At 39.2% G+C, this 22,721-nt stretch overlaps 1 long non-coding RNA gene across 2 annotated transcripts; it reads right to left on the bottom strand.

Annotated features, from left to right (window-relative positions):
* Window positions 1-2,730: 2,730 nt before the first annotated feature.
* Window positions 2,731-7,092, bottom strand: LOC149122272 (uncharacterized). Of its 2 annotated transcripts, XR_016220242.1 has the most exons (4): window positions 6,941-7,092; window positions 6,366-6,452; window positions 5,530-5,589; window positions 2,733-3,387 (listed from the first exon to the last, which is right to left on the bottom strand). It is a non-coding gene; the product is annotated as an uncharacterized LOC149122272 (long non-coding RNA). The 2 variants fall into 2 exon arrangements; XR_016220241.1 differs by lacking the exon at window positions 6,941-7,092 and having other exon boundaries at window positions 2,731-3,387; window positions 6,366-6,585.
* Window positions 7,093-22,721: the final 15,629 nt, after the last annotated feature.

Genomic DNA, 22,721 nt, shown 5'->3' with positions numbered 1-22,721 from the left:
TCATTTCCTTGTGTTGGGAACATTGAAAATCCCAACAGCCATTTGAAAATATTCACTTAATTGTTGTCACCCGCAGCTATCCCACTGTTCTATAGACCATTCTAATCTATCCTCCTATGCCACTGCCCCTCTATGTCATTAGCCGTGCTTAGGGCAACCCTCCCTCCCTCTCACACCCTTTCCAGGCTCCTGTAACCACAATTGTATTCTCTACTTCCTTGAGATCAATTTCAGCCTCCAATTATAAATGAGAAAGCGTAGTATTTATCTTTCTGACATATTTCTCTTAACAATATGTTACAGTTCCTGTTTGTGTTGCTACAAATAGCAGAGTTTTTCTTTTCTTATGGCTGAACAATGTTCTACTGTGTGTGTGTGTATTACGTTTTCTGTATCTGTTCATTCAACAGTGAACACTTAAGCTAACTGCATATCTTGGTTCTTGTGGATAGTGCTACAATAAGCATAAGAGTATAGATGTCTCTTCAACTTCCTGGGATTCCTGGATGAACTACAGTAGTTTAGAAATCTTGTACTATTTTCTACAATGGCTGTACTACATTTCCATGAACAGCGTAAGGGAGTTCCTTGTCTCTCATATTAATGGGAACTCTTAATTTATCCTTCATTTATGAAGGATAGATTTAATGGGTACAGAATATTTGGCTGACAATTTTTCTCTGGGTTCTGACTATGTTCTTCCATTTTCTGCTGGCCTATAAGGATTTTGCTAAGAGTGCCATTAATTTCAAGGAGACGCCTATACAAATGCCTTAACACTTTTTTGGGGGTGTTTACAATCATCTTTTTGTCTAGTATGTTTGACAGTTTGATTATAATACGCATCAAAGAGGATGTTTGTTGCTCAAATTGATTAGTGTTCCTTTGGTTTTTAGAACTCTATCTTTGAGAGGATTTGGAAACTTTTCAGCAGTTATCTCATTGAATAGATTTTCTAATTGTTCCCTTTCTCTTCTCCTTCTGGAGCATTTATAATGCAAATCTTTGCTCAATGGTATCCCATAAGTCTTAGGGACTTTTCCTCATTCTTTTAAATATTTCTTTATTTTTGGTCTGAATGGATGTTTTGAAAAGAACTTTATTCAAGCTCAGAAATTCTTTCTTCTGCCTGACCAATTCTGCAGTTGAAACTCCAAGTTGAATTCTTAATTTACTAGTACACTAGCTTCAAAACGTTTTATTAATTCTTTTGCATGATCTCTCTATCACTGTTGACTTTGTTATTAAGATCATGAATTGTCTTTCTAATTTTGCTTAATTATCTGTATTGTCATGCATGAGGGAATTTTAAAAAGTTCATGGAAAATTAAATTAAATCACAAGTTTATGTTGGTGTAATTTTTTAAATCCATGCATTTTTTAAATTATAGGCATTTTGCATGAACTTTTTGGTGTTTTCTGATATTTCATTAAAAGACATTCTCTGGTAGCTCTGGGAATGGTAGACCTTACTGCAGATGTGAGGTGCCTCTCAGCTCCCATGAATCACGTGAGGAAGGAGCCACCCCTGTGGACTACTGTGGGTCTCCCTGTATCTTGTTTGTGCCTAAGGGCCACATAGTGACTGAGCTGCACCATAGTGCCCAGCTAAGTCATCTGTCAGTGTCCAAGTACTGCATGGGAACTGCTCAGGGTTTCCAGGCACTGAACTGCTCAGAAAGGTGTGTCTAGCTACTTCGTGGGGCACAGGAAGGTAGGTGGAGCTAAGCCTCCCCTTCCTTTGTGGGGTCTCAGTGGGTCAAACTTGAGAATAGACTACTGGACAGCCTGGGGTGAGCTGAGCCACTCAGGAAAGGCTGCTTGGCTACTTCCCACACTCATGAGTGGTAAGGCTGGGCTACCAATTTTCTGTCTTAGGCTGGGTCACTGAAGCTGGTGGCTCGATTGATTATTGGGGACAAAATTGAAGAGCAGTGTCACCTGGCTGCTTTTAGGTTGGCAGGCAGATGGGCAGAGTCACCTGACTACTTTCTGAAGGCCTCTATAAGCCAAGCTACTCAGGATATGCATCTTAGGTTTTTTTCAGGGCAATGTGAGGGTGAGTGGGGCTACCAGACTGGTTTACAGGGCTGGGTCAGCTGGACTCTTGGGAGGACGCCAGGTGAAAGGCTCCCAACAAGTTCTTGTGCACCAAGAGCCTGGGGTGAAGAGGGCAAAATGTAAGCTAGGATCTTTCTCTAAGGCCTTGTAGCAGTGTGATATTCCTGCAGGTCCCTGTGGTGGAATGAGAATGTCATAGCAAGATGGCTGCTGGCAAACAAGCGTCAGTTACTCAGGAATGACTTTGAAAACCACCTGGCAACAGAGCCTGCCTGGCAACAGGCAGTGATTGGTTAGGGCATAAATTACCCCTTGACCGGATTGGCTGCCTTGGCTATATAAGCTGCTGTACCAACTGAAATAAACAAGTCTGCTGGCTGCTCACCTCTGGCCTGCTTTCCTGGTGTCTGTGTGGTGACTCTGTGTCTCTTGCCCCCACCGCACTCCTCCTCTCAGAATGAATCCACAGCAACAGGTTCCCACAATGGGCTCAGGTTCTGTGAGGGCCTCATTATTTTTAAAAAACATTTGCTATATAATTTAATTGAGTCAATAAATATTTGCATATTGATCAATCGACTCATTCTGAAGCTTTAGGAGAAAATGTTTTATTTTCCCTTTAAATAAATGTATAAGGGTATATATTTTTTCCTTACAAATTTAGTTTTTAGTAGATACATAGATGTGTACATACAGGTGCACATTTACATATTGTATTTCACAATCTCATATTTCCGTTTTCAATATTTTTAGTAACAATATGCAAGTTAACCTATTTTCTCATAGCTTCATACTTCTCAGTCAGCTGTGTGATGCTGGGACACAACACTGCACACCATATTTCTAATTTGTTGACTGGCTCCCTAGTATATTCTATCAGACAGGGCATTAAAGACTCATTTTTGCTCATTCTCAGCCTTTATTTTTGTTTTCATTGTATTTAACCCATAGCAGTGGAAGGAGGCACTGAACAGTTCAGAATGAACCAAGCAGCATTGTCTAATGAAAACCTGGAATTCAGAATATTACTTCAAGAGTGCTCTTCTAAGTTTTAAATGTTCATTATTTCAAACAGAAAGGATAGTTATTCACTGTAGGTTGATATCTCCATGAGAATGCTTAACTTTTCCATTGTTGTTGTTTTGCTTGTTTTTGGCGACCAGTTTAACAACTATAACTAGTTAATTAAGTTCTTTGATATATCTATTAAAATACATTGTGTAAATCCTCCTGAAATAGGGTGATTTTTCTTTGCACATTTAAAAGCAATAGTAGACGTCTTCTGTCACATCATTGGTTGACAATGAACCATATGTTCATGCCTAGCTGCAAGGAAAACAGATGAAACCTGTTTCAATGGATCCAGATCCTATAGTAATAGCATGTAAAGCCTAAAAGGGCTGAAACTTGAAATTGCTACTGGCAAAGTTTAGTGTCTGCTAAACTAAGACAATCACAACAGAAAAGGTCTGATAAACTTTTTTTAAAAATCAGGAAAAGTTTCAGTAACAAAGCTAAATGAAAGGATAAAAAGAATAATACTGACACTCAGGATACTATAATCATAATTTAGAGAATAAACCTGAGACATTCTCATGAGTCACAGGGAAGAAAGTATAAGAAGTTAAACAGAGAGGAAAACTGATTTGCAAATAAGTCAACAGCAAGCATCTAAACAAAGAATTATAAATATCTTCGAAATCTATACAATAACAGTTGGAAAGTTAGAATCAGAGATCAAATGTGCAATTAAAAGGCAAAATTCCTATGTTAAAGAATTATATGAAGGTACAAAATAAAGTGACTCACTATATTTCATGATAAAATTAAAATATATTGGGAAATGAAAAATATAAAAAGAAAAAATTTGGGGGCCGGTGCCGTGGCTCACTTGGTTAATCCTCCGCCTGGGGCACCGGCATCCCATATGGGCACTGGATTCTAATCCTGGCTTCTCCTCTTCCAGTTCTTCCAGTCCAGCTCTCTGCTGTGGCCTGGGAGGGCAGGGGAGGATGGCCCAAGTGCCTGGGCCCCTGCACCTGCGTGGGAGACCAGAAGAAAGTGGCTCCTGGCTTTGGATCGGCACAGCACCGGCTGTAGCGGCCATTTGGGGAGTGAACCAACAGAAGGAAGACCTTTCTCTCTGTCTCTCTCACTGTTTATAACTCTACCTATCAAAATAAAAATTAAAAAAAGAAAAAAAATTCACAGAATCATAGAATTTTCTAGAAATGAGAAATACATAAAAGGGAAAGTGTTAGAATGAAATTAACATGCGATTAGATTTTGAAACTAAGAAAAATGAGAGCACCAAAGACATGGCTGTGTAGAGTATATTGAAAAATCAGAGAGAAAAGAGCAAAACAATGTTAACAATGAAAAAAAGTCTCCAATAGGTGGGTAACAACCCAATCACATGGTGATGCAGAGAAGAAAGTGGTTGAATACATTATCTGGGAAAATAATACCATAATATTTTCTGAATTTAATAAAAAAGTAATACCACAATTTCAGGATTATAAACAAAGCCCAAGTAGAATAAACAAAGACAAACTACACAAATACACAAAAAATCAAATTACTGAAAATCAAAAACTTTTGAATGTCAGAGTTACAAAGAGAGAGAAGGAGAGGCAGATATATATAGAGAGAGGTCTTTCATCTGCTGACCCCAATTGGCCACACTGCTGGAGCTGTGCCCATCTGAAGCCAGGAGCTAGGAGCCAGGAGCTTCCTCAGGGTCTCCCACATGGGTACAGGGGCCCAAGTACTTGGGCCATCTTCTACTCTACTTTCCCAGGCCATAGCAGAGAGCTGGATTGGAATTGGAGCAGCCAAGACTCAAACCAGTTCCCATATGGGATGCCGGCACTGCAGGCAGCAGCTTTATGTGCTACACCACAGGGCCAGCCCCTTGACTACATCTTTTCTGTTAGGTAGAATACAATTCAGAAGATAAAAGTGTATTAATGTACTGAGGGAGTGAAAAAAAATTGTTATTGTATTATTCTATTTTGTTATGAAAGAAATTTTAAAGATAGCTCAAAAAGGCAGATAAACCATAGCCTTTTATTTAAGAAAAAAAAAAAAAAGGTTTATCTATTTGAAAGACTGGTGAGGAGAGGCAGGGAGAGAGATCTTCCATCTCCTGGTTCACACCCAGATGGGCAACACCTGGGCCAGGCTGACACCAAGAGCCTCCCAGTTCTGTGGCAGGAACTCTAGTACTTGAGCCATTATCCAGCCTTTTAATTGATTTAATTTAAATATTTCATTCTCACGGAAGTGTTTTACAAGAAAAGTTCAGAGAAGGTTTTCAAGTAAATGATATATACAAATTTATTTTGCTTTTTTTAAATATATATATATATACACATACAACACTTGTCTAATTATATATATGTATATATGTGAACACATACATTAAATATATCAATGTATACTTAGAAATTTTATATTTATATTTACCTCTAAGTGGAGGAGTAGTAGGAAAGTTCACACATTTTTAAAAGCTCTTTTGTTCACTTCCTATAAACAAAAAATGAATGAGTCCAATGATTAAACAATAAATTATTCTGAAGACTGCTGAATTGCAGTTGTTGAATTTTAACAGAATTGAAGGATTATCTAACTGAGTTTTCAGCTGATTTGAATCTATTTTTCGGTCACATAAGTCCCTTTGTGTATTTTAACCTGTATCATAGAGTGATTTAAAAAATTTAATGTCAAGCTTTAAACAAGTACACACACATGCACACAGAGCTTCAATTCTCATCTGTTAATCCCGTGATCAACAATGCTCAATATTCAAATGTATCACACGCAAAGCTGAGGATCAAAAACTGCATTTCTTTTTTTTTTTTTTTTTTTTTTTGACAGGCGGAGTGGACAGTGAGAGAGAGAGACAGAGAGAAAGGTCTTCCTTTGCCGTTGGTTCACCCTCCAATGGCCGCCGCGGCTGGCGTGCTGCGGCCGGCGCACCGCGCTGATCCGATGGCAGGAGCCAGGAGCCAGGTGCTTTTCCTGGTCTCCCATGGGGTGCAGGGCCCAAGCACCTGGGCCATCCTCCACTGCACTCCCTGGCCACAGCAGAGAGCTGGCCTGGAAGAGGGGCAACCGGGACAGAATCCGGCGCCCCGACCGGGACTAGAACCCGGTGTGCCGGCGCCGCTAGGCGGAGGATTAGCCTAGTGAGCCGCGGCGCCGGCCCAAAAACTGCATTTCTAAAGGCTGACAACAAACCCTGATTGCCCGTCAGCTTTATGTGTCAACTTAGGTAGAGTTCTCATTTCTTCAAACATTACCTTCAAGGTTGCGGGGAAGATACTATGTAGATGTGACGGAAGTCCCCACGCAGTTGACTTTAAGTAGGGATTCTTACTCCTGGTAACCTAGTGAATTTGATGTGATTAGTTACGAGGCCTATAGAAAGAGCTGAGGCTTCTTGAAGAACGTTTGTCCCTGGATGATAGCTTCCTGATCAACCCTCCGCCTCCAGGCTGCCTTCCTGAGAACCTTCTCTGAGGAATCCATATTTGCCCAGCCAGCTCCCACAATCACGTAATAAATTAATAAATTCTTTGCAGTTAATCTTCTAACATATTTATCTGTTACTTTTTTTTTTTTAATTTGAAATGCAGAGTTACAGAGAGAGAGAGAGAGAGAGAGAGAAAGTTCTATCCACTGATTTACTTCCTAATGGCTACAATGGCCAGAGCTGGGCCGTGTTGAAGCCAGGAGCCAAGAGTTTCTTCTGAGCCTGCAGAGATTGAGGCCTGAAACCCCATTGGGGAAAGTTCACCAGGCTGGCTGGAGGAGAGAAAAAAATCGAATAAATAAGGGGAACCAGCACGGACATTTAGCCTCTCTCTCCACTCACCTTACAAAGCCAAGCAAGACAAAGGACAGGCACCATTTTAAGTAAGTAAAATGGTGTGCGCCATTTTGCATATGTAAAGCAGGTGCCCCTCATTAGCCAAGCAGAAAAACCTGACTCTGGTAAGCAAATGAATACCCACAGGGGCCAGATTTCATACATCAACTACTCTCAATTCCACTCAGCTGTGTGGAATTACTTCCCAACTGAGTCAAAAAAAAAAAAAAAAAAAAAAAAGAGAGAGAGAGAGCGAGCAAGAGAACAATCACGGTGAATCACCTTTGGCACACCCTTAACCCTGTAGAACCAGAGCTCTCTGGCCACACCCATCACAGCCTCTAAGGATCCACCAAAAGCAGACAGTCCTCTTAATCTAGAGTCACAGTATAACGAGAAAAAAACAAAGAATATCTCCAATAATCCAAACAAACGCAAGATAACAAGAACAAGGAAGACATTATGATGCCCCCAAATGAAATAGACACCCCAATTCAAGATTATGAAGATGATGAAATAGAAGAAATGCAAGAAGCAGATCTCAAATAATTGATAAGAACATTAAGAAGTTCTCAAAAACAAATTCTCGAACTACAGAATTCCTTAATGGACAAGATAGAAAATCTCTCTCGTGAAAATGAAATATTAAGGAGGAATCAAAATGAAATGAAACAACCAGTAGAACATGAAACTGTGATAGTGACGAGAAATCATAATGAAATGAAGAATTCAATAGATCAAATGACAAACACATTAGAGAGCCTTAAAAACAGAATGCGTGAAGCAGAAGAGAGAATATCAGACTTAGAAGACAGAGCACAGGAAAATATACAATCAAACCAAAGAAAAGATCACTAGCAATCAGGGAAATGCAAATCAAAACCACAATGAGGTTTCACCTCACCCCAGTTAGAATGGCTCACATTCAGAAATCTACCAACAATAGATGCTGGCGAGGATGTGGGTAAAAAGGGATACTAGCCCACTGTTGGTGGGAATGCAAACTGGTCAAGCCACTATGGAAGTCAGTCTGGAGATTCCTCAGAAACCTGAATATAACCCTACCATTCAACCCAGCCATCCCACTCCTTGGAATTTACCCAAAGGAAATTAAATTGACAAACAAACAAGCTGTCTGCACATTAATGTTTATTGCAGCTCAATTCACAATAGCTAAGACCTGGAACCAACCCAAATGCCCATCAACAGTAGACTGGATAAAGAAATTATGGGGCATGTACTCTATAGAATACTATACAGCAGTAAGAAACAATGAAACCCGGTCATTTGCAACAACATGGAGAAATTTGGAAAACATCATGCTGAGTAAATTAAGCCACCCAAAGGGACAAATATCATATGTTCTCCCTGATCAGTGACAACTAGCTGAGCACCAAAAAGGAAACCTGTTAAAGTGAAATGAACACTATGAGAAACGGTGACTTGATCAGCCCTTGCCCTGACTGTTGATGAACAACTTAATGCATTATCCCTCTTAGTATTTTTTTGTTTGTTCTACTTAATACTTTTGGTTGAATACCGTAATTAATACACAGTTATTTTCAAGTGTTGAAACTTAACTGAAAAGTGATCCCTGTTAAATATAAGAGTGGGAATAAGAGAGGGAAGAGATGTACCATCCAGGACATGCTCAAGCTGACTTACCTCAAACGGTAGAGTTAGAAACATACCAGGGGATTCCAATTCAATCCCATCAAGGTGGCATGTACCAATGCCATCTCACTAGTCCCGGTGATTAATTTCTGTTCACAAATGATCATAATGATAGGACTAAGAACCAAAGGGATCACATAAACAAGAATAGTGTCTGCAAATACTAGCTGATAGAATCAAAAAGGGAGAGAACAATCCAACATGGGAAGTGAGATACACAGCAGACCCATAGAATGGCAGATGTCCTAAACAGCACTCTGGCCTCAGAATCAGCCCTTAAGGCACGCAGATCTGGCTGCAAGCCCATTAGAGTATTACAGGCATGGAAAGCCAAAACACTTTGACAAAAAAAAAAAAAAAAAAAAAAAAAAAAAACCTAAATGAAAGATCTCCACGAGTGAGATCCCAGTGAAAAGAACAGGTCATCAAAGAAGGAGGTACCTTTCTCTGAAGGAAGGAGAGAACTTCCACTTTGACTACGACCTTGTCTAAATATAATCAGAGTTGGTAAACTCAAAAGGCTTCCATAGCCTTGGAAACTCATGACATGAGCCTAGGGTGATTACTGATGCCATAAACAAGAGTGTCAATTTGTTAAGTCATTAACAGGAGTCACTGTGCACTTACTCCTCATGTAGGATCTCTGTCCTTAATGTGCTGTACATTGAGATTTAATGCTATAACTAGTACTCAAACAGTATATTTCACTTTGTGTTTCTATGTGGGTGCAAACTATTGAAATCTTTACTTAATATATGCTAAACTGATCTTCTGTATATAAAGAGAATTGAAAATGAATCTTGACATGAATGGAAGGGAGGAGGGAGAGGGAAAGGGGAGGGTTGTGGGTGGGAGGGAAGTTATGGGGGGGGAGCCATTGTAATCCATAAGCTGTACTTTGGAAATTTATATTCGTTAAATAAAAGTTAAAAAAAAAAAAGAGTTTCTTCCGGGTATCCCATGTGGATGTCAGGGCCCAAGTACTTGGACCATCCTCTGTTGCTGACCCAGGTGCATTTACAGAGAGCTGGATGGGAAGTGGAGTAGCCAGGACTCAAACCAATGCCCACGTGGGATGACAGTAACACAGGTAGAGGTTTAACCTGCTGCACCACAATGCCAGCCCCTGTTTTATCTGTTTATCAAGTTGAATCCCAACTAACACATCCCTTCCCATTCTAAAAATAAGTAATGTCTAGCCATGAATACATATATGGATTGAAAAAATTCACTTTCATGTTATGACATTTTTCTTTATCATAAATAATCATCACATAAAGTGTATTATGTGCTTATCTCCATTGTCATATTTCAATGCCAATAAATATGATTAATTTGGAATTTTAAAAAGTTATTTATTTGAAGGAGTGAGAGAGAGAGAGAGAGAGAGAGAGATCTTCTATCCACTAGCTTGTTTCTCAAATGCCAACAACCAGGGCTGGGCCAAGACTAAACCAGGAGCCAGGAATTACATCTAAGTCCCTCAAATGGGTGCATGGAACCATGACCCTGGGACATCATCTGATGCCCTGCATTAGCGAGAAACTGGGTCAGAAGAGTGTAAGAGCCTGGACTCGAACTGGGAACTCTGATAAGGCAAAATCCGTAGTGTCTGCCCCTAAAAAGGCATGTTTGACACTTGTTCAAGTCACAGTGAAATTTATAAAATCATTTTACTTACTTTACATGAAGGTGATAGCTATCTGTGGATATAGAACTATCCATGGATATATGATAGATACATGGATAAAGAGATGATAGATAAATGTATGCATACCTTAAAAAACTATGGAAAAGGAGATAAAATATATTTATTTGGTGCAAAAAATTTTGAAATTTATGCATTATTTTTTATAATATCCACTTTCCACAAATACATATGTGTGTATGTATTTATAAGTGCCAAATCACTGTTAAATAAATTTTACAACATGTATTTAAAGGAGTATATCATAATTTTATTTGGAAAGTCAGTGTTTATAAAGTAGTAAAATTATATTATGTAAAGTTATTTTAACTTACAATGTGTGAGAAAACATTTCATTTCATCTTCTTTGGAAGATAGCTAAACAATCGTTGGCTCTTACATCACAAAATTTACTTTTTCAATTTCTCTTTTAGAGGCATGGCATTGTAATTTAATGAATGGAATTCTATTTCTATTCTCTCAGGGCTGAAGGAGAATGCACTGAACAGGACACATTTTCTCAGTTTATTTGTTCTCTTGCATATCCATTTCCCACCAATAAATTGTTCATGAGACCATCTGATGTTACTTAAATTCCTTTAAAATCAACCAGCCAGTACAGTCCTCCCCTACAGAGGAGTAAAAATGGGATTGCCTTCACTCTTTTACAGGAAATAGGGGATGTTATTGTATTTTACTGCTATTAAATGGTTAGGAAATTATTAAATACTATCAACAAAAGTGTTAACAAAACACAATGCCATTTTTGACAAGCGCCATTTTTCTAGCACTGATTGAGTTCCTAAGCTAGTCTGACACAAAATTTAGATGTACATCGTGCTTTTAGATCATCAAGTTTAACGTACATAAGTTTGATTTACATATTTTGATCTTAAAAACATTTATGATATACTCAAAGTCGTTGACTGTGCTTGCCCAGAAACTGATCCTTCTGATTCCCTACATAGCACATTACATTTCTTATTTGCCATGTAGTTTCCTATAATTCGAATTTTACTGATGGTTTGATAAAAACTGAAGGGAAATTATTATTATACTCACATGATCACATCTCAACATACATTATTTTAAATCCAGATAGTAGAAGCACATTGTATATTATGAACTTTCAATACGGCACAATTCCACTCATGTTTATTACAATGTCATTTTTGGGAAAATTATGTGGAAAGGGAACAATTACAAGGCAAATTACATTACAGTTCTTCTTTTCTGCTCTTTCTTTCTTTCTTTCTTTCTTTCTTTCTTTCTTTCTTTCTTTCTTTCTTTCTTTCTCCTTCCTTCCTTCCTTCCTTCCTTCCTTCCTTCCTTCCTTCCTTCCTTCCTTCCTTCCTTCCTTCCTTCCTTCCTTCCTTCCTTCTAAAGGCAGAGAGGTAGAAGCAGAGAGAGAGAGAGAGAGAGAGGTCTTCCATCCACTGGTTCACTCCCCAAAGAGCTACAACTGCTGGAGCTTCTTTCCGATCTCCCATGTAGGTGCGGGGACTCAAGCACTTGAGCCATCTTCCACTGCTTTCCCAGGCCATAGCAGAGAGCTGGATTGGAAGAGGAGCAGCTGGGACTCGTACCAGCACCCATATGAGAAGCAAGCACTGAAAGAGGCAGCTTTACTTACTATGCACAGTGCTGGCCCCTGTAATGACATTCTTCTTTTCCCTTTCCATTTTTTTTTTTTTTTTGAGATTTATCCATCTCATTCATCTACCAATAGCTTGTCCCCCTTTTTTTCTAGATTTATTATTTTGAAAGTCAGAGTTACACAAAGAAGGAAAGGCAGAGAGAGAAAGGGATAGAGGTCTTCCCTCCACTGGTTCACTCCCCAGTTGGCCGCAATGGCCGGAGCTGCGCCAATCCGAAGCCAGGAGGCAGAAGCTTCTTCCAGGTCTCCCTCGCGGGTGCAGGGTCCCAAGGACTTGGCTCATCTTCTACTGCTTTCCCAGGTAGTAGCTTTCCCAGACAGAGAGCTGGATTATAAGTGGGACAGCTGGGACTCAAATAGGCGCCCATGTGGGATGCCAGCACTGCAGGTGGTAGCTTTACCTGCTATGTCACAGCACTGGCCCCTGTAATGACTTTCTATTTTGTAATATTCCCTGTTATCCAAACTTTGTCCAAGGAAGAAATTATTTTCATAAATACATATAAACATTTACAACAAAAATATTCATTTTGAATAACTAGTAAGAAATAAATTGTGTGCTCTCCTTTATGTTGTTTTATCTGCTCATGATTGGTTGATCAACTTATCAATAATGCAGAATTTTTGATATGCAATAATAAATTCAGTGATACCTGGCTCTAAACATTTTTATTAAAATTTAATTGTGATTTTGATTATAAAATACATTTCTCACATTCTAACTTACCAAATAAGCATAAATGTATTTTGAAGCATTGTTAGGAGTATAGATTCTGATATGTTCTCTAGATTAAATTCATTTAAAAATATATAAGACCTAGAGCCAGCACTGTGGCATAATGGGTAAAGCCACCACCTGCAATGCTGACATCCTGTATGGGTGCCAATTTGAGTCCCAGCTGCTCCATTTCTAATTGAGCTCTCTGCTGTGCTGTGGCATGGGAAAGCAGTAGAAGATAGCCCAAGTCTTTTGGTCCTTGCTCTTTGTGTGAAACCCTGAAGAAGCTTCTGGCTCTTGGCTTCAGGTTATCTCAGCTCCAGCTGTTGCAGCCATCTGGGGAGTGAACCAGTAGATGGAAGGCCTCTTTCTCTCTCTCTCTTTGCCTCTGCCTCTCTGTAACTCTATCTTTCAAATCTATCTATCTATCTATCTATCTATCTATCTATCTATCTATCATGGAGTAAAAACTAGATTTTGCTGTCTTTTATTTATCCCTGTTTTTGTTTTTGATCATGATCTGCTGTCCACCAAATAAATATATTGCATTTACATCATTCATTTGGCCAGTTACGGTCAACAGATACATGTGAAACTTTGTGAAAACTAATATAAAGAGAAAGGAGCTAATGCTACCTAATGGTTAAAAATTTATAATAATAATAATAAACAGTAGTTTTCATAGTAGTTTGTAGAATACTTTGCAAAATTGTTACCAAACTAGATTGGGGTGACTAAAATGCACTTAGGAAAGGAGAGATGATACTTAAACTTTTCATACCTATTTATCTAAATATTGCTAATTGATCTAGGACCACAGCAAGTTATATATTTTGATCAAATTTACCCATTTCATATTGGTAATTACATTTAGTGCATCTCATTTGTACAAGCATCTCAGTTTCATATTCTGCTGCGTTGTGGGGGTGAAACAATGGAAGGAAGTCTTTTCTCTCTGTCTCTCTCTCTCACTGTATAACTCTGCCTGTCGCTCCCCCACTCACAGAGGAACGACACCGGACCCTGCGCTGTTCTCTTTGCCCAGCCCTTCCCGGGTTTGCTGCCATTCCCCCCCTCCCCCCCGCCTCCACGTAGGGGCGGCACCCCCACTGCTTCCCCCACTTCCGCGGAGGAGCGGCACACCACAGGCCGGCTCTCAGGGGTTCCTCAGATGTTCCTGCTGCATGTTGCCTCTCTCCTCCTTTATAGTCCTCTTCCACCAATCCCAACTCTCCTGGCGTTCTCTCCCCACGCGCTGAGCATGCTGCTCTCCTCCAATCAGGGGTAGGATCAACTCCTGCAGCTTGTTAGTCGAATTGGTGAGGCAGCTGTGTGGAAATTGTTTATTCCCTCTCAGTGCCATATGGTGGGAGATCAGATGCACAGAATTAGTCCTAGCAGTTCCAGTAATTTAGTCTAGTCTCGGTTGCTCCCCACACTGCCTGTCAAAAAAAAAAAAAAAAAAAAAGAAAAAAAAAGAATTTAAGTTAACTTCTGCAATGAAAAATTAAACACAATAAGCAAAATAAAGTGATCCAGAAACAAACAGAACTGAAATGCTACATAGAAAATTGCTGTGGAATACCATAATGCATCTTAGCATAGTAAATGTTCTAAATTAATAAATACAGATATTGTGAATTCTGAAACTTATTTTTAGTGGTATCCTTATTAATAACCCCTGGAATTATGTCAACAAATGTTTGATTATATAATAAGTTTAGATTGTTAAGCTAATGCTAAACTAGCATCTGTAATCTACGAGTTTTAAATTATTTGCTAATTTATTTTTGTTTATTCAGAAGGTAAAAAGACAGAGAGGAGACAGAGACTGAGCCAGAAGCAACAAGACAGAGAAAGGCAGAGACAGAAATCTTCCATCTGTTGGTTCACTCTTTTTTATTTATTTATTTTTTTGACAGGCAGAGTGGACAGTGAGAGAGAGAGACAGAGAGAAAGGTCTTCCTTTTTCCATTGGTTCACCCTCCAATGGCTGCCGCGGCCGGCTCACCACACTGATTTGATGGCAGGAGCCAGGTACTTATCCTGGTCTCCCATGGGGTGCAGGGCCCAAGCACTTGGGCCATCCTCCACTGCACTCCCTGGCCACAGCAGAGAGCTGGCCTGGAAGAGGGGCAACTGGGACAGAATCCGGTGCCCTGACTTGGACTAGAACCAAGGCAGAGGATTAGTCAAGTGAGCTGCAGCGCCAGCCTGGTTCACTCTAAAGTGCTTGCAACAGCTAGAGGCGGGCCACGCTGAAGCCAGAGCCTGGAATTCAATCCAGGTCTCCCATGAGGGTGCAGGGACCCAAGTCCTTGAGCCATCACTGCTGTTTCACCTGATGTGCATTACAGGAAACTGGAATCAGAACTGGAGCCAATATACAAACCCGGGCACTCTGATGTGGAACGAGGCATCCCAGTGGCGTCTTAACTGTTCTGCCAAACACCTGCCCCTGCAAGCAATGCTGATCTCCAGTCCATTCATAAGTGTTTGTTGTGCACCACTGACAATGTTTACCAATCCATTTGTGTATGAAATTAACCAGCAAACTCTTCAATGAATCCTACCAAAAAGCTGTTTATTCAATTACATCTCCCAGAAAGGACATTATCCAAGTACCAATGCCCAGTACCTCAGATGTGGTTTTATTTGGGAGTAAGGTCTTTCTAGATGCTATTCTGCTGTAATGAGGTCATTATCTGTGGTCTCTGATCCTATATGATTATTAGACTTAAAATTAGCCCAGTGTGGGGACAGGGCAAGCTGTAGCCTAGGAGGTAAAGCTGCTGACTGCAAGGCCAGCACCCTATATGGGCACCTGTCAGTATCCTGACTGCTCCAGTTTCCATCCAAGTCCCTTCTAATGCCCTGGGAAAAGCAGTGGAGAATGGCCCGAGTGCTACCAACCACATAGGAGACCTGGGAAGCACCTGACTCCTGGCTTATGACTTCTCCTGGGCTCAGCCCCAGCTGTTGTGCCATCTAGGGAGTAAACTAACATTGAAGGTTTCTCTCTGTCTCTCTGTGTCTTTCACTGTGTAACCCTGACTTTCAAAATAAGTAAATAAATCTTAAAAAGAAGGTGATGGAGAGGGGATTGAGATGCTGAGAGTGTATGCACACAGGGAGAAATCCATGTGAAGAGGAAGACAGTAAATTGTTAGTGACTACACTCTGCTTAGTAATATGAAAGGCATACTTAGAAATTTTAGGAGTAAAATCATAGGTACAGTTCTACAGGAGGCCTAAGGGTATAGTTTAGGAAAAAGTGTGTAAATAATTCTTATTATCAGGCATTAGGAAATTTTGACTCTTTGCAGGCAGTTAAATATCAATAGAGAACTTTATGACATTTGTATAGAGTGGCTTAAGCGTACAAACCTTTTACATTTCACAATTAATGTCAAAAATATTTGGTCATTCCGGAACACTGATAAGATGAAAAATAATGCAATCAATCTCTGTTACATAAAATATTACACCCATTGAATTTGAATGGAGGATGTCATCCTAAATGTGACTATGAAGGGATTGTAGCTTAAATTAGTGACATAGATAGAGGATGGATAATTTAGCATCTATATTTGATGAAGAACTGGTGAGAACTATTGGTAGATTAAAGGCAAGAAGAAAAGAAAATATGTAGTGATGTATCTGGAGACACCAAAAATAGAAGTATAGATTTTAATCACATAAGGGAGAAATATTTAATGAGAGGAAACTACTATAATTTGAATCTTATGATAAAAGCTAATTTTCAAAACTTTATATCTCAATGATTTGCATAGCACAATTTCCCACACATTTGAAGCCAGATGAAATCCACATATCAATCTTACGGCAATGATTTTATCTTATTATAGATTTTAATGCCTAAACACAAAATATTTTTGAAAACTATCAAGGTAGTATGGTGAGCAAAAATAAGTTTATTTAAAAGGTAAGTGAGAGGGCCGGCGCCGCGGCTCAATAGGCTAATCCTCCGCCTTGCAGCGCCGGCACACCAGGTTCTAGTCCTGGTCGGGGCGCCGGATTCTGTCCCTGTTGCCCCTCTTCCAGGCCAGCTCTCTGCTGTGGCCAGGGAGTGCAGTGGAGGATGGCCCAGGTGCTTGGGCCCTGCACCCCATGAAAGACCAGGATAAGTACCTGGCTCCTGCCATCAAATCAGTTGGAGGGTGAACCAATGGAAAAAGGAAGACCTTTCTCTCTGTCTCTCTGTCTCTCTCTCTCACTGTCCACTCTGCCTGTAAAAAAAAAAAAAAAAAGGTAAGTGAGGCCAGCGCCGTGGCTCAGTAAGCTAATCCTCTACCTGTGGCGCCGGCACACCAGGTTCTAGTCCCGGTCGGGGCAGTGCGGTTGCTCCTCTTCCAGGCCACTCTCTGCTGTGGCCCGGGATTGCAGTGGAGGATGGCCCAAGGGCTTGGGCCCTGCACCCGTATGGGAGACCAGGAGAATCACCTGGCTCCTGGCTTCGGATCAGCACGCTGTGCAGGCCACAGCAGCCATTGGAGGGTGAACCAACGGCAAAGGAAGACCTTTCTCTCTGTCTCTCTCACTGTCCACTCTGCCTGTCAGAAAAAAAAAAAAAAAAAAAAAAGTAAGTGAACTTTGACCCAACTTATTCTAATTTGAGAATGCATTTTGTATTGTAGTTTGCAAAACCAGCAAAAATTTCTTTTTTCAAACTCTCCATTGTGGGTTCTTCTCCTGAAAGTCTGGCATTGACCATAAATTGGAAGAAAGGGCCAAGTGTAACAGACATGACTTCTCATCTTCATCTGCTGTAAGTGACGCACATGCATTTCTCGTAGGTCAGAGGTCAGAGATCAGATGTTACCATCCACCATGTAATAAAAGAGGTTTTAACTTAAGAAATGTAGAAAATGTGGGGCCAGCACTGTGGTGCAGTGGGTTAAAGCCCTGGCCTGAAGTGCCGGCATCCCATATGGGCACTAGTTCTAGTCCTGGCTGCTCCTCTTCCAATCCAGCTCTCTGCTATGGCCTGGGAGAGCAGTAGAAGATGGCCCAAATCCTTGGGACCCTGCACTCACGTGGGAGACCTGGAAGAAGTTCCTGGCTCCTGGCTTAGGATTGGCGCAGCTCCGGCCATTGCAGCCATCTGGGGAGTGAACAAGGATGGAAGACTTTTCTCTCTGTCTCTACCTCTCTCTGTAACTCTGTCTTTCAAATAAATAAAATAAATCTTTTTAAAAAAGAAATGTAGAAAATGACTCATTAGCCTTATACTCTCATGAGCATAACGACAGCCTCTTTGGAGTGCTAAAACAGTAGAATTTCCAGCTTCCACATCCAGTTTCAAGGAGAACAAAAAAGCTTAATATGGGTATTTATGTGAATGTTAAAAATTAGTATATTCCTTTAAAAATGTTTACCAGTTGAAGAAAAGAAAAGCTAAAATTATTGTCCTTTAAGAATTCTACTGATGGGGCCAGTGTTGTGACATAGCAGGTTAAGCCTCTGTCTTACGATGCCAGTATCTTATATGGGCACCAGTTCAAAACCTGTTTGCCCCACTTCTGATTCAGCTCCCTACTAATGTGCCTGAGAAAGCAGCGGAGGATGGCCCAAGTCCTTGGGCCCCTGTACCTATGTGGGAGACCTGGAAGAAGCTCCTGGCTCCTGGAGTCAGACTGGCTCAGCTTTGGCTATGCGACCATTTAGGGAGTGAACCAGCAGATGGAAACACTCTCTCTCTCTCTGTTTTTCCTCCTCTCTGTGTAACTCTGCCTTTCAAATAGTAATAATAAAAACTTTAAAAAATTCTATTTGTTTATCTCTAGTTTAACTTTATCTTGGGATACATTTTTAATAATTTTTATTTATATAAAGAGAATAGACTTCATGCCTTTCATAGGTACAATTCTAAAATAACCATACTACCTTCTCTTCCCCCTCAACCTTCTCTTCTTCCCTTCCCTTTCCTTTTTTTCCTTTAATTTTTACAATAACATAATTTCAATGTACTTTGTAATCATAGGCTGAATGCACCACTAACCATAATGTTCAACAAGTAAAAAGCAGAAAGTTCACAGTTCTACAGGAGTATAGACAATAGCTAAAAACAATAAGTAGCAATTCTGTAGGTAATTTAAATACTTCTGCTTTTAAGTTAAGCACATTTATCTTCTCATGTTAGATAATCTCCTAACCTGGTACAGACTAAGAGAATATGCCTGTTAAAGGTGAGCCTGTGTTATGCTTCCAGTACTCCTCTTCATCATCATCATTAAGTGACCTTTGTTGACACTTCAGTTTTCGGAAAAAATACCAGTCAGTTAAGGCAGCAGGTTGAAAACATGGTCTCTGTAATGCCTCTCTTTATTCACAGGACACTAAATTCCCCTGTGTGTTTCTAAATTCAGTGTCACTCTAAATTTCATTAATTTATTTTTTGATTATTTGCCTGGGCATTGGTTCATGTTTTAGTCTATAGGGATCAAAACAAATCTCTACTATTTGATGAGACATACTAGGACACACACTATTTGGTAAGAAATTAATTTAAGCTTTTGTATATGTTCTCTGAAAATTGAAATACAAAATCTTATTTTTACTGTGTTAAATGATATTGCAAATTTTCTTTGGGGATTGTATAGTATGCAAAGGCAATTTATTGTAAAATCTTGTGTTTATGCAAATATACACTCATACATTTACAAGTGCCCTGGTTAAAATTAGCATATAATAATTGTATCATGTCTTAGGATTCGAAACCTTCCTGTAGTTAATGATAAAATCAAAAGAGGAAAAAAATTCATGGGGAAATCAATCATGCTTGATCCAAGGTGTTTTTAAATCCTCTAGCTTGTGGTCTGATATAAAAAATCTCACTAGCTTTACCTTCCATTATTGTAATGCCAGGAATTCTAAACTATACATAGGTGGATTATATTGTAGTAGATCATAATTAATCATGTATAAGCAAATTATTTAAATATTGTAATATATATCTGTTGTGTTATTATTTCAAATTTTATGAAGAAATTTGAAGTACAAGATAAAGAGTAATCCCTTCTATTCCCTCCATCACTTTGTCACTCATGATCTCATTCCTTGCTTTGTGTGTGTGTGTGTGTGTGTGTGTGTGTTTAAGATTTATTTATTTATTTGAAAGTCAGAGTTACAGAAAGGTGGAGGCAGAGAGAGAAGGGAAGTCTTCGTCTTCCATCCACTGGTTCACTCCCCAGATGATCACAACGGCTGGAGCTAGGCCGATCCCAAGGACATTGGCCATCTTCTACTGCTTTCCCAGGCCAAAGCAGAGTTGGATCGAAAGTGGAGCAGCCAGGACTCAAATAGGCACCCATATGGGATACCAGCACCTCAGATGGTGGCTTTACCTGCTATGCCCCTCATTTCCTGTTTTTTAAACAAAAGAAATGTTTTCTGAATGTTCACTATGTGCCAACCATTATGGCAAGTTCAGGACAATTAAGACTGATTCATGCAGGCATTATTTTTGAGGTGGAAAGCACAAGTATGTGTTTGATAAAGTGAAAGTGGGCTCTTAGTGTTATACTACATTAAGTAGTCTTCAAAAGTTTTCTAAGTAGAATTTTTTTAAAATTCTCAGTTATTCACAAATATTTTGAAAATACTATGTAGAAATGTGTAGAAGGTGGTCTGGGTGTTCCACTTCCAATCCAGCTCTCTGCTAATGCACATGGGAAAACAGGGGAAGATGACCCAAGTGCTTGATTTGTGCCCCTGCACCCATATTGGAGGCCCAGATGGAGTCCCAGGCTCCTGACTTTGGCCTGGCACACTCCTGCCATTGTGGCCATTTAGGGTGTGAACCAGTGGATGGAGGATTTCTCCTTCTTTCTATAATTCTGCCTCTCAAATAAACAATTCTTAAAAAAAAGTGTGGACAAGATTACACACATAACTCTTTTATATTTAATTTGTGCTTTATGAATGAAGCATCTGTGGAGAAATGCAAAGGTTAGGAGCATTGTTGCTATAGTCAAATTGTCAGGTTTGCACTGAGACGTTAGTGATACCAGATTTTAAGTTTCATTTTTGCCATGTTTTAAAGTGAAGAATAATATGTTTGTCATAAGCATATAAATTGCTTGATCTTGCTTGTCTTTTAAGATGCAGTGCAAAAATCTGTACCTCCTCCCCAAAACAAGATATTCTGCATTTCCTATCTCTGTTAAATACAGCTCTGGGCATCCATCCAGTTAGGAAATTCAAGTCTTTGGACTTTTTACTCCTTGTGCCCTGTGTGGCAGTTTCTGGGAGATTCTGTAGCTGCAGCAGCCAGAATGATGAATAGCCTTCAAAGCCAAGCACAGGACTCCAGAGAAAAGAATGCAGGAGGTGCTCTTCATCTCGAAATAGTTCCAAGAACCAGCTCAGACCTGGTTATTCTGTCTCTTGAGAACTTTCCTATCACTTTCTGAGCACTACTGGTCATTTACTCTGATGGGCTACCACTACGCTCTGGGATAGTCCTAGTTTTCAGTGTTTACCCTGTATAGTAAATAAGTGCTAATTTACCTAGCTTGTCAGTTGTGCATAAGAAGTAGCATGCTTCTTTTGGTTTTTATTCAATACCAGGTAGCATGCATTAGTAATTATTCTGTAAGAGACTTCTGACTGCATAACTTTACATTGCTCATCATTCAGTTTCCTATTTTGTCTAGATGAGAAGATAGTAAGAACAAGTCTTTTTTTAAAAAAAAATTGAGCTGATTTTTTGGGGACTGAATTGAATGAATGTATTCGCATTTGCTAGATATAGCTCTATTTTGAATAATAGTTGTACTAAGCTGGCTTCAACTGATAGCTGTTTTCCATGTCCTATAGGCATTTTGATTGATTTTTACAATTCATGGGTTCTTTAAACTTGCCTGAACACAATTCTTTCTCTGCACACATCAAAGAACACACACTGTATTTCATTATCTCAATTGATCGTTTTAACTTCTAATCTTCATGGAAGGGTTCCAATCACTTTCCTGACTCCTAAAGTCTTTTATTTTTGTTAGTTCATATTCCTTGTTCATTTTACTTTCCAAACTAAATGAAACAAAATACTTCTAATGCTAAATTTAAAGATGTGGTAACTTACATATGTATTTTTTTCTCTTTATATCTTGCCTCTAGGTTTTTCTGATGATTCTGCTTGAATAAGGTCTTTGGCAGTCCAAAAATTGTATACTCACAATTCCTGCAGGCACTTTCTGATAAACATAGCAAACATGCAATGTCCATAATATTTCTGAGATACTTGCTGATTTAAGTGCTCATTTCTGTGTATATCTCATATACACGACTAGATACAGAAGAAGTGAAAATAACTGTTGCCTGGAAAGGAGAAAATATGGCGTTGTGTGGAAAAGAATCTTTTTAAAGTTGCTGTAGATTTCACTTACAGAAAAATTGAAAAAATAAGAAATATAGTTCCTATAAACCCTTCATCTACATTACCTAAATTTAAACATTTTATGAAGTGATATTTGCTATATCATTCTCTCATTTTCTATAAAACCCATACTTTGAAACTCTTTTGAATGTTACTGAAATTATACCATTTATCCCAAAATAACTCACTGTAACTTTCTATTAATAACTTTAGTAAGCCATAAATTCAGAATATTAACATTTAGATAATCCTACTGCTATTAATTATCTACATCTCTCTTTTATAATATATAAGCACATGCTTATGTATTTAACTATATATGTATGCATATATATATCGATCATCAGTATTTCTGTATCTTTAGATTGATAGAGACTCTCAACACAGCATTAATTTTGCATTTCTGCTGTTTAATTTACCTATCATTTTAGAACATGGATATTTCTAGATGTTATAGTAAGCATATTTTATCTTTTGATGAATTAATAGTTACAGAAGTCTTCCAGTATTATTTCAGTTTCAGAATCTTCCTATTTTGCTCAACAATGAACACCAGGCAAGAGGGCTTTGGCAGCTTACCCTATATGACACAGTCTATAAGAATCAGAATCTGGAATTCAGACTCACATATACTGATGATAGATTTCAACC

Source organism: Oryctolagus cuniculus, chromosome 14, assembly GCF_051225735.1.
Source record: "Oryctolagus cuniculus isolate XC-2025 breed Fujian yellow rabbit chromosome 14, ASM5122573v1, whole genome shotgun sequence".
NCBI lineage: Eukaryota > Metazoa > Chordata > Mammalia > Lagomorpha > Leporidae > Oryctolagus > Oryctolagus cuniculus.
The sequence above is the reverse complement of the archived record's forward strand: the minus strand, read 5'-3'. Positions and strand labels throughout refer to the sequence as shown.